The sequence below is a fragment of the Arachis hypogaea genome, chromosome 5 (assembly GCF_003086295.3).
Source record: "Arachis hypogaea cultivar Tifrunner chromosome 5, arahy.Tifrunner.gnm2.J5K5, whole genome shotgun sequence".
Taxonomy (NCBI): Eukaryota; Viridiplantae; Streptophyta; class Magnoliopsida; order Fabales; family Fabaceae; genus Arachis; species Arachis hypogaea.
The window spans coordinates 31,080,821-31,093,157 of record NC_092040.1 but is presented as its reverse complement, the minus strand read 5'-3'; positions in this window follow the sequence as shown (position 1 = coordinate 31,093,157).

Below are 12,337 nucleotides of genomic sequence, written 5' to 3'. Positions count from 1 at the left end.
ATCCAATAATGTGGAATAATATAATTAACTTCTCTATTTTCCCAAAACAGTAGTATTAATATTTAAAATATTATTTATATAATCCAACTCATGTAAAACCCCTATTATTTCATAACTGCCAAATTTATAATCGAAATATAGAAAATAATCCAATAATTATAAAATTAGATAATAATCATAACTCATCTCAAATTCAATAAATCAAAACTCACTTTAATTAACTTAAATAAAATAATTTCTGAAATTAAAGCTATAAATAACCATAAAATTTGAGACTTGATCATAATAAGACTTTTCAAAAGTTCTGGATCTTACACTAAAATGAACGAATTACTTGCTTACTTTCTAATAATTATTATTGATTTTAGATTTTAGAGGCAGTTAAGTTCCATTGCCATCTTATTATGCTAGTTTGTTATCTCTTTGTCAAAATCAGTTATTGCTTCACAATTGCAGCTTCGTTTTTGGTGTATTAATATATATATATATATATATATATATATATTATTAATAAACCTTTAACAAGATTGAACATGTCGTTTTAGAGAGAGAAAGAAAGATGCATGGTTATAGCAGTAGTTATGCCAGAAAGAAAAATGAGAAATTCAAAATTGAAAGAAAGAAATCATAGAGCTAAGAAGGAAAATTTCTAAACTTTGAAGTTTAGAGAGAAAATGTAAAGAGGAAATTGAACCTTATCAACAGCTCTGTCAAATGGAAGTGCAGCTAAGGAGTCTTCTTCCATTGTTATGGTTGCAGCTAGTTTCATTAAAGAAGAAGAAAGAATGGCAGATTCTCATGTCCTTTTGCTCATAAACTATGTACACATCATTGAACTTTTCGCTCTCCACTGGCCTTATTATATCCTTTATCTTGATCAGCTACCACACAAAATTCACACCAAAAACTTCAAACCCAAAGCTGAATCAAAAACTTAATAGAGAAAAATGAAATTGATTACATTATCATGGTCCATGTGACAGAGGAGCGTGATTTCCCAGAGTCCTCTTGGCATCGATTCGGTTATCAAAGGCATTTCCGATCTTCTTGATGGCAACACCTTCTTTGGTCTCTGAATTCGTCGCACAGCTGAAAGAGAAAGAAGATGTGGGAAAATTGACTACTTCGGTCAATTCTTCAACATCCCTTATCGGTGAAATCATGAAGCACGAGTGAAAAAAAAACTTACTTTGATGTTATATGAAAAATAAAATTATAAAAGGAATTCAAGTGTTTGGCTATAAAAGTTATATAAACTAATTATACTTACTTTCCTAAGTTTTGGTTTAAACAAAATCAGTATCATGTTATACTTACATTTTTGTTTAGTGTTATATTTTACAAATAAAAGTCAAATTGAATTTCATAAGAAACAAAATGATATATAAGATCAGAATTTACTTTGTAAACTGAATCTGATCCTCCTTTTCCTAGCTTATTGGAATCATTGAAGTAATTTGTTGCTTGTTCAAAAACTTCATATGACATATTTAGTAATACTCACCTGCCAAAACAGAATATTAAATTAAATATGTATACTTTGAATGAGAGACATGAACGTTGCCATGTTTGTTTTAAACAACTATTATGCTATATACTGAAATTTTTCTACCAACATCGATCAGCAAAAACTGGTACATCCTGAAGGTATACAAAAGATAACTATTTTGCATTCTGAAATTTGAATCAACAAAATACTAAATATTTATAGATATATCTCAACAAATCTGCAACAATAAAAGAGAATAACCTTTAATGGAAACAATTGAACTAATGATCACCTAAACTATGAACCCTAACATCCAATAGAGAATAACAATTTTCCATTTATGTCTCTTCACTTTTATAATATATCAAATCCTCTACCTTGACCTGAAAAAATTAAGAGAAGAGTACATTAGAACATAAAAAACAGGATTGTGTATAACTTTGCCAAAACTATATCATAAAATTATCACAAAAAATAATATCTTTGAAAAAATTTGAAGAATCGAAGAAAGCAACGAACAAGAAAAAATTAGGAACAAATCATCATTGTAATAACTCACACGACATGAAAATCAGTTCCACCAGATCTGATAGCTTTGAACGTATCTTCAATCGAAGCTTACAGAGACTCGCTAGCTCCCATTCTTGATCTCCTCAGCTAGCACCACCGAATCCGTGCCCAAACCACGCCACCAAATCTGCGCCAAAACCGCACTCTGAGTGCTTGATAAACCCATATTTCATGGTTTATTTTGTGCTCAATTGAGTGGTTTTTATCAACTCTTTACCCACTTATTCATACTATTTGCATGGTTTTACATTTGCCTTCCTAATTATGTGCTTTGATTGAAAACATGCTTCTTTGGCCTTAAGTTCCCTGTGTTTAATCCTCTCTTATTACCATTAGATGCCTTGATATGTGTGTTAAGTGATTTTAGAGATTACAAGGCAGGAATGACTCAGAGGATGGAAAGGAAGCATGCAAAAGTGGATGGAATACAAGACGTTAGAGAAACTGCTAAGTTGTCCAGCCTGACCTCTTCGCACTCAAACGGCTATAACTTTAGCTACAGAGGTCCAAATGAGATGGTTCCAGTTGTGTTGGAAAGCTAACGTTCGGGGCTTCGCAACGATATATAAATTGTCATACCTGTCTTGACGCCAGGCGACGAGAACGCGTGGATCACGCGGTCGCATCGCATCTGCGAACCTCAATCCGCACGGCCGCGTGTACGAAGCCTCCGCGTCACTCTTCCGCGACCTGTACGGACCAGACAGTGCTGGGAGTGATTTCTGGGCTGCTTTTGACCCAGTTTTCATCCCAGAACACACAGATTAGAGGCTATAAAGTGGGGGAATGCATGCATTCATAATTATTCACTCATAATTCACAATTTTAGTTTTAGATGTAGTTTTTAGTGAGAGAGGTTCTCTCCTCTCTCTCTTTAGGATTTAGGATTTAGGACTTCTCCTAGTTTTAGGAGTGACTCTCGATCCAGGTTTTTACGTTCCTTTGTTTTTAAGCTTCCCTCTCACTTTATTTATTTATTCCAGCATTTGAGTTAATTATTTACTTTTATAATTTAATTTATGAATTATTCCATGTCACAGATTATTGTTTGAATTAATGATAATTGAGGTATTTTCAGTTTATGATTGCTTGCTTTTATTTACGTTACCATTGCTTCCGATCTGAAAATATTTTATTCCAGCAATTTACTTTTTCCCCCTTTTGGTCTTGGTTAAGAAATCAGTAACTCAACAGTTATCAAACTCAGCGTATGTGATAATCGTTATCTTGCTAATTGAACTGAACTTCAATAATCCCAACTTTTTCTTAGGAAATAAATAGGATTCGAAGGTCAAACTAATTAGTCCCTTGACTTACCTTTGCTTCAAAGGTTAACTAAGTGGAATTAAGATACAACTTTCATTATTGTTAAGAGGGATAACTAAGTTGGACTTCTAATTTCTCTCACCTTGCTAAAAGTTGCTTTACAGTATTTATTTATTTTAATTGCCATTTATATTACTTATTCCTCATTCTTGAAACCCCGAATTCACAATCTCCATAGCCAATAATAAGAACATACCTCTTTGCAGTTCCTTGAGAAGACGACCCGAGGTTTGAATACTCGGTTAACAATTTTTAAAGGGGTTTGTTACTTGTGACACCCAAAACGTTTGTATGAAAGAACTTTTGAAGGTTTAGAAACTATACTTGCAACGAGAATTTATCCGCAAATTTCTAGATCACGCAAAAGTTCTCTCATCAAAATGGCGCCGTTGCCGGGGAATTGCAAATGTGTGCCTTATTATTGGTTATTGTAAATATTTTTCAAAAATTTTTTTTTTTCAAATTTCAGATTTTAAAACTGTTATCTTATCTTATCTTTTTTTTTTAAATCATATCTTTTTCAAAATCTGTTCTTATCCTTTTTCAAAAATTATATCTTTTTCAAAATATTTTCTTTTTATTAGTTTTTATTTTTATTTTCTCTCACTACTATGAACTCTCACCCCTTTGGCTATGAGTCTGGTAATCATAATTTTGCAGGAAGAGGAAACTATAATGAAAATAGGCATCAAGGTTGGAACAATCAAAGATGGGAGGAGCCACAAGGATTTGATCAACCCTCATGGCAACAACCACCTCCAATGGACTACCAACAACCGCCACCATATGCTTATGAACCCTCTCCTCAACATAACTTTGGACCACCATACTCACAAGCCCCTTTTCGCCATTCACCTCTATATAACCCTAACCCTCAACCACCATACGAACCACCTTATGAACCATATGAACCATATATAGAACCACCCCAATTCCAACCCAATTACTCACAAGAACCACCACTTCAATATTCACCATCTCCATATCCATCAATCCAAGAGCACTATGATCCTATTTATGAAAGCCGAGTGTATCAAGAGACAAAGGATCGTCTCAAGAAAACAGTAGATAATCTTCAAACCACCATTCGACAACTGGAACAAGCAGTAATTCAATGGGTTTCTAAGCGCTCAAATATACAAGGATCAGCCACAACTCCATGTGGACAGTCTAATGAAGAGCGGAGCATGAAGGAGATACCAGAAACTCCAGTGGACAAGACAGAGAATGAATTTGTACTAGAACAAGTAGAAGAAACTGTCATTGTTCAAGAAGAAGAGTTGGTTGAAGATCTAGGAGATGCTGAACCTCCATGGGAATCCAGAACTGAGGAGAACTCTGTCAAGGATGCTACAGTTGATGCTAAGGGGGATGTTGTACAATCCCCAAGGCAAGTTGTTTATGAAGAATCAGACGGAATAACCCAGGACACAAATTCCTGTGATGATGATAGTCACAAGTCTAGCTCTCTTAGTAATGAACTTGCATCCGCAAGTGAATTCTCTGAGATCGAAGAATCTTCCCCAAATGAATGCGAAGATGATGTGGAGGTAGATTTCTCTCAACCTCCAATCTATGACTCAAGTGATAAGGAAGACATAGGAGACTTTGACCAGGACACAGATACATTTGAAGACTTTTGCAAGGAAGTGGAAGAATTCATTGAAGACCATAAGGGAGTAGAGCTTGCAGAACTACTAAAAACACCTATCCCAAGGCCACTACCACACAATACAAACCTCAAGTGGGTAAAATCCTTAGCTTTTATCTTTACTTTTTCACTTGAATATGGTTTACTTGAAACAGATGGCCAGCTTAGAGCTCTTTGCGGCTTTAAGAGCAAAAGGGAAATGACTCGCACTCAGAGCTGGTATGCAAGGTTCAATAAGGTTTCACACTTCAATTTGAGGTGCAAGGATTGGTGTCAAGCTCAATTTAAAGGATCTCGGAAGCTGTTTGGTCACTGCAGTGAGAATTCAGATTACTCATCACCCGACTGGACCAATGTAGATCAAGACAAAGACGGGTGTAGAAGAAAAGTTTGGGATCCTGGAGTCTATTCTGACATTCAATACTCCGGGAGCCTACAAGCCTGTTTGAACTCACACAAGGGCTTTACGTACTTTGTTTAGGACCCTGGAGGATGCTGGCATTCCAAACACTGGTGGAGATTTCTGGACGAATTCAAATATAAGCCACCATAGCAGGAAGCTCATCCAATGTCCAACTTAAGGACTTTAACTAAAAGTGCTAGGTGGGAGACAACCCACCATGGTATAATCACTCCTGTTTCCATTTTATTTCGTTTTGTTTATTTTATATTGTTTATTTCTAATGAACCTGGATATTATTCATAACATTTGCATTTAGCACTACATACTGCATAATTATATCCCTGTAAAAAAAAAGGAAACCACGCACGCGACGCAGCAGCATCACTGACGCGTCCGCGTCGCTAGTGCGTTGGGAAGAAAAGAATTGAACAGAGAGTCACGCGAGAGCGTGGCTGGAGGCGCGCCATTAGCATAATTTGACCCCACGTGATCGCATCGCTCACGCGACCACGTCATGTGGAACTTTGGCCTCCCACGCGGCCGCGTGACCTGAAAATCGACGTCAAAAGGGTGCATGCCCGAAAGATGAGCTGGAGTGGTGCTGGACTGGCGCTAGATGCACAGACCTTACCACGCGAACGCGTGCCCCACGCGTCCGCGTCATATCCCCATATCGGCCACTCACGCGATCGCGTCGACCACGCGATCGCGTCACCCAAAATTTGGTAAAATAAAATTTTGAACAGAGAGTTGTGCGAGCGCGAGGCTGCCCTCGCGCCAGTAGCATGAATTGTGTCACGCGACTGCGTGATCGACGCGACCGCGTCAATCAGTATTAGCGCAAGTCGCGCGACCGCGTGCCCCACACGATCGCGTCGCTTGCGCCGCACAGCTTATCCTACTTTGCCAAATATCTTATCTTTTCTTCCCAATCCTAATTTTTCCCTCCTTACTTCTTCTTCCCTTCTTTCCCTTCTCATTCTTCTTATCTTTCATTTTTTTTACTTAATTGCATACTTTCATTCATTGCATTATTTTCATTGGTGTTAGAATTTTATTTGGGTCATTATTTTTATGTTGCTTATGGATTATTTGGGATTTGTTTAAACAATTACATATTATTATAAGGGTTAAATGCATGTTCTAATTAATATTTTTCATACCTTATTTAACATGCATGCTATGTGTTTGTGAAAATGCCCATATGCCATTTTGCACTATTTTAGATTTCTTCTAAATCTAGTGCTCTATATGCCTGCTTTTCACAAAACCCCTTTTCTATTTTATTACTTAAATTTAATTGTTTTTACAAACATCTTATTAATTTGAGCGACTTGGTAATCTAATTTAGACATTAAATGCTTGACCTATGCTACTCATGCCCTTTGCCGGCATGCCAATAAACATCTTGCATTCAATTTTCCTCACATGCACTAGCTATATTTTCACTGTTGATTTGCCACATGTAGTCATGACCATGTGTTCACATCATTATCCATACCTGTGCATTGATTACCACCTTTCCTATTCTTCTCCTTGCTATAAACCTTGAATGCTGATGTCTTTTCTCGTTTCCTTTCAGGATGGCCACCAAGAAAGGTAAAGAGAAAGCTACTCCCATACCACTGGCAAGGAAAGGAACATAAAGAGCACGAGCTGCGAAGCCACCCATCCACCTGTATATCTTAGCATGCACCGAGGACGGTGCAACCTTTAAGTGTGGGGAGGTCGATACCGATCTCCATGGGTTAGTACTTCCTTGTCTCAACACCAATGTTTAAATTTTCTTTGTAGATTAGTTGTTGCATTTGCATGTTTATTTGATTTTTGTGCATATTTTACCACTTGGTTGAAGTAATATTTTCTTTTTCAAGAAACTTTTTATAGTATTTCACTAATTTAAATTAAAAACTTTTTGAAAATTTTGTATGAAAGAAATATTATTTTGGAACATGGTTTAAAGCTTGAACACACAAAACCAGTGAGATTTTGAGCCTATTTGATTGGTTGCATTCTATCAACCAATATTTTATTTTTGGTGTGTGTTTTTCTCTTTAAAATTGTGATCTTTGTCTTGCTTGATTCTATATTTCCATTGTTTAATGTATGGATGCACTTATATGATTGAGGCCTTTGTTTCACTAAGCTTACATACCAATATAGCCTTACCCTTTCATTATCCCTTGCAAACTAATTTGAGCCTATTTTTACCCCTCTGTTCTTTATTTTAGCACATCACTAACTCTAAGCGAAAAACAATAATGTCCTTAATTTGAATCCTTGATTAGTTTAGACTAGTGAAAGTGCTCATGAATTAAGTGTGGGGAAAGAGGTTTTGGAAACATCTGGTTTGAGAATTGAGTATGTTAGAATTTTTTGAAAATGTGAAAGAAATGTTTAGGACATGTTCATGCATTCAATCATATGCATTGAGAAAAAAATAATATATAAAAAAAGAGAGCAAAATAAGTGAAAGGGGACAAAATGCCCCAAAGTAAGTGTTGGTATCAATGCATATGTACTGTACTCGAAACTTGGAATGCATAAATATGTAGTAAACACAGTTAATGGGTAGTTAATGATTTTATATTACATGGATTGTTTTAAGTTAGGTGGAAAGTTTATGTTAATTAAGGATTCAGATTTTAGTCCACTTGGCCAAATACAATCCTACCTTGACCCTAACCCCATTACAACCCTTAAAAGACCTCTTGATTTGTGTATTGGTGCATTAAATTTCTGTTGATTGTTAGATGAAGAGCAAGCTATAGAAAGCAAGATTAGTAGAGAATTGAGAGAATTGACCCTAGACACTTGAGAGTTAGAATGATATACACTACCAGTAAGGGTTCAATGCCTAATTCTATGTTCCCTGCTTTCATGAGCTATTTTCTTCTTGCAAGTTATTTGTATTATATTTTGTGATTTAAATTAGTGAAATCCAGTTCATATCTGTTCTTGAAAGATTTATCTATTTTTAACCAAGTAGGTAGAAACATTTTGCATTTAATTGCATTCATAGGTTGCATCTCATACATTCTATCATTCCTCTTCATCTCTTTATAGCTTCTCTTGAGCTTAGCATGAGGACATGCTAATGTTTAAGTGTGGGGAGGTTGATAAACCCATATTTCGTGGTGTATCTTGTGCTCAATTGAGTGGTTTTTATCAACTCTTTACCCACTTATTCATACTATTTGCATGGTTTTACATTTGCCTTCCTAATTATGTGCTTTGATTGAAAACATGCTTCTTTGGCCTTAAGTTTCCTATGTTTAATCCTCTCTTATTACCATTAGATGTCTTGATATGTGTGTTAAGTGATTTTAGAGATTACAAGGCAGGAATGACTCAGAGGATGTAAAGGAAGCATGCAAAAGTGGAAGGAATACAAGAAGTTGGAGAAACTGCTAAGCTGTCCAGCCTGACCTCTTCGCACTCAAACGGCTATAACTTTAGCTACAGAGATCCAAATGAGATGGTTTTAGTTGCGTTGGAAAGCTAACGTCCGGGGCTTTGCAACGATATATAAATTGCCATACCTGCCCCAACGCTAGGTGATGCAAACGCGTGGATCACACAGCCGCATCGCATCTGCGAACCTCAATCCGCGCGGCCGCGTGGACGACGCCTCCGCGTCACTCTTCCGCGACCTGTACGGACTAGACAGTGCTGGGAGTAATTTCTGGGCTGCTTTTGACCCAGTTTTCAGCCCAGAACACACAGATTAGAGGCTATAAAGTGGGGGAATGCATGCATTCATAATTATTCACTCATAATTCACAATTTTAGTTTCAGATGTAGTTTTTAATGAGAGAAGTTCTCTCCTCTCTCTCTTTAGGATTTAGGATTTAGGACTTCTCCTAGTTTTAGGAGTGACTCTCGATCCAGGTTTTTATATTCCTTTGTTTTTAAGCTTCCCTCTCTCTTTATTTATTTATTCCAGCATTTGAGTTAATTATTTACTTTTATAATTTAATTTATGAATTATTCCATGTCACAGATTATTGTTTGAATTAATGATAATTAAGGTATTTTCAGTTTATGATTGCTTGCTTTTATTTACGTTACCATTACTTCCGATCTGAAGATATTTTATTCCAGCAATTTACTTTTTCCCCCTTTTGGTCTTGGTTAAGAAATCAGTAACTCAACAGTTATCAAACTCAGCGTATGTGATAATCGTTATCTTGCTAATTGAACTGAACTTCAATAATCCCAACTTTTTCTTAGGAAATAAATAGGATTCGAAGGTCAAACTAATTAGTCCCTTGACTTACCTTTGCTTCAAAGGTTAACTAAGTGGAATTAAGATACAACTTTCATTATTGTTGAGAGGGATAACTAAGTTGGACTTCTAATTTCTCTCACCTTGCTAAAAGTTGCTTTACAATATTTATTTAATTTAATTGCCATTTATATTACTTATTCCTCATTCTTGAAACCCCGAATTCACAATCTCCATAGCCAATAATAAGAACATACATCCTTGCAGTTCCTTAAGAAGACGACTCGAGGTTTGAATACTCGGTTAACAATTTTTAAAGGGGTTTGTTACTTGTGACACCCAAAACGTTTGTATGAAAGAACTTTTGAAGGTTTAGAAACTATACTTGTAACGAGGATTTATCCGCAAATTTCTAGATCACGCAAAAGTTCTCTCATCAGTGCTTCAAGCCACCAGAGAAAAAGCAGAACCAGCGGCACAACCCGTGGTGGAAGACGACGTAGAAACGGAATATTTAAAGCATTACTTCAATAATTTGAATCAAATCGTCACTAAGAGGTCAACGAAAATTCAGAGGCTCCACAATCTCCATTCATAACTCCACTGACAACGCTTTGACGGAGGAGACGACGGCGACAAGGAGATGAATGGCGGCAGTGACATCAAGATTTTAAGGTTTCATAGAGGTCCCTCTCCTCTTCTGAGTTCTGAATGTTCTTTTTTTTCAATTTTTTGTTATGGGCTGTTATTTATTTGGGCTAGAAGTTTTTTTTAGTATTGATTGGGTTGTGGGAGTTATTGTTAATGATTTAGGGAGGTTTTATAAATTGTCACCATTAAAATAGATTATGGAGGTTTATAATAACTCCCACAAATAAACTTTCACAAATAAGCAAGAATTTTGTAGTGTCTTAATGTGAAGAAACTATAATCCCAAAATAGAAAAGCAATTTACTTTTTTTCCAATAATCATCACATTTCCAGTAACGTCTTCTTTGTGTTCATGAACTCTAAATCCATGTTGACCATTGACTGATTAGATTTGGTAAAATTCCTCTTTTGACTTTGACCATAAAAGTACATTCATAGTATTGTATTCTTCTTTTAATTTACAATTATAAATTTTTCCCGACAATCTAACGTGGTATGCTTATACTGTGACACTAGACTTTAATCCAAAATAGTCAAACCTAGTAATTAAAAATTGTCATTACCTCGTCTGATCATGACACCCAATTTCCATAACCTAATTAATAAAGGAGGTAACCTCATAATGCAATATTGAGTCATTGTTTTAACAACACAACTTAGTTCACAGCAGATCCTTCAACAAATACAAACATTGTATTAACAAAATATGGGAATATCATTCATTTTGCATCAAAAACTAAATGTGAACCCTAAACCAAACACAAATATACCTACCCCCATGCTTCAACCCTAAACAACATATCCTAATGCCGATACATATCACCATACATGGCTACCATTTGCCTTAGCTCTGCATTCTCCTTTTTTAGGACCATCAATAGTTCCGACAAGGATGTACCAGCTTGGCGCCGCAACTAACGCACCCGTTGTTGGTACCTAAAAATAACTTGATAGTTAAAGTCGAAGATCTTCAACTGCGTTTCCGATAGCAACTGCTTAAGTGTCACAAAAGCAGCGTCTTCTCTAGCTTGGCTTTCTGCAGTAGTCGACAATCATCCGTTGGCAACGATGCTTGCACCCTTGTATGGCTGATGAACTACAATACCAAAAAAAAACAAGACATACACCTTCCCTGCCTCATGACGTTATCACACTTCATAAAGATGGGAGGTCCAACTTGAAGTTGGCCACATGTCCGAATGAGCATCTGCTCCATGTCCTCGATGTAAACAAACTCTGTTTGGTCTAGCTTTGGCACGACCTCATGCTCTGCACTCAAATATTGAATAACGCATAACAATGCCATCAAGACCAAGACATGTAAACATGAAGGAACACAAACACACCAACTTACCAGTCTCCGAATTGAATGCCCGAGAGTTACAACTCCCCTCACCACCTATCAACAACGCCTTGGCCATTTTCAGAGTCTGAAGTGGAACAACCAAACCATGCGGCCCCAACTCTAGACGATGTGGCATGTGCTCTTCATCATTCGGATCTGAACCAGCCAAGCCTCCGCATCACTCTTGTAATGGAAACTTTTGTGTTCGTTGTCGCTGAATCCCTCCACTTGAAGCTGTGCGTCTTTTCACTTGGTGTAGATACCTGGCCGGCGGCCCCTCCTCATAGCATAGAAGTGTTTCCTCCCATTCTCCATGAGTGCAATCCTTTTTCACTCTAGCTCTTCAAAAATGAGTTCCATGCAAGCGTTTTATATAGGGACGGAATAATGCATGTTTTTCATTTACACCAAGGGGCATCATCCAAACGAATTTGGATTCTCTAAATTTTAAATTTTCACTTTAGAAAGTAAAGTGTGATCTCTCACCATTTATTTTATAGGCGGGACCAAGAGAAAATATGAGAGATAAACTATTTAAGGGTGAGAGATCACACTTTACCCTCTAAAGTAAAATTTAAAATTTAGAAGATCAAAATCTCATCCCAACTATATAAAATGAGACAAAATTGTAATAATAATAAAATAATATTTAATATTAAATTTCTCACCTGTAA